Raw genomic sequence first — 794 nt, 5'->3', positions numbered from 1 at the left:
GATCCTTTAACAACTTCTGTCACTCTGTTCTTGTTCTTCAAAATCATAGCTGTGGTGGAATGGAACAAGTCTGACTAGAGAGCAGCATTCATCACTAATTTTCCACCTTTGTAGTCTTTAATCACTTTTAATTTTGTTTCCAGGTCAATCACTCAATGTGGCATCTATTGTCAATATTAGCAGTGGATTTTGCATACTTAGTGCCCATAATGAACAAAATAAGAGAAAATGATGCAATCAAGAGACATGGTAAATATGAGAAGTATGAGGTAACTGCTGGTTTAATGTGGCATACTGTTTTATAGTAGAGTTTTACAGTAAAACTGATGATAATGGTATAGTAAGTACTTCAGTCAGTAAAAAAGTCATTTATTACCTTTACTAAGTATTATGTAGTATACATAGTGTGGGCTATACTTTTATACACCTGACATCACAGTGTTTATACCAGCTTCATCACAAGCACATAATTCATTGTATATGACATTACAGTGTCATTGGACAATAGGAATTTTTCAGCCTGGTTCCTTTCTCTCCTTTCTCTCTCTCTCTCTCTCTCTCTCTCTCTCTCTCTTTGTGTGTGTGTGAGTGTGTGTGTGTGTGTGTGTGTGTGTGTGTGTGTGTTGTTTGAGACAAGGTCTTTCTGTGTCACAATCCTCCTGCCTCAGTCTCCAGAGTAGCTGTACCAAAAGTGTTTCATTACCTCTGGTTTTTCTTTTCTTTTTTTTTTTTCCCCCTTTCACCTTATATTCCCTCTTTTTTTTTTTTTTTTTTTTATTCCACTATACACAACA

At 35.8% G+C, this 794-nt stretch overlaps 1 pseudogene; it reads left to right on the top strand.

Moving 5' to 3' along the window:
- The first annotated feature begins 209 nt into the window (after nt 1–209).
- The window catches only part of LOC102469703 (homeobox protein DBX2-like), a 16,458-nt pseudogene continuing 15,873 nt past the window's right edge, over nt 210–794 (top strand).

Source organism: Tupaia chinensis, unplaced genomic scaffold, assembly GCF_000334495.1.
Source record: "Tupaia chinensis unplaced genomic scaffold, TupChi_1.0 Scaffold143746_1, whole genome shotgun sequence".
NCBI lineage: Eukaryota > Metazoa > Chordata > Mammalia > Scandentia > Tupaiidae > Tupaia > Tupaia belangeri.
This window is presented reverse-complemented; position numbering and strand designations above follow the sequence as displayed.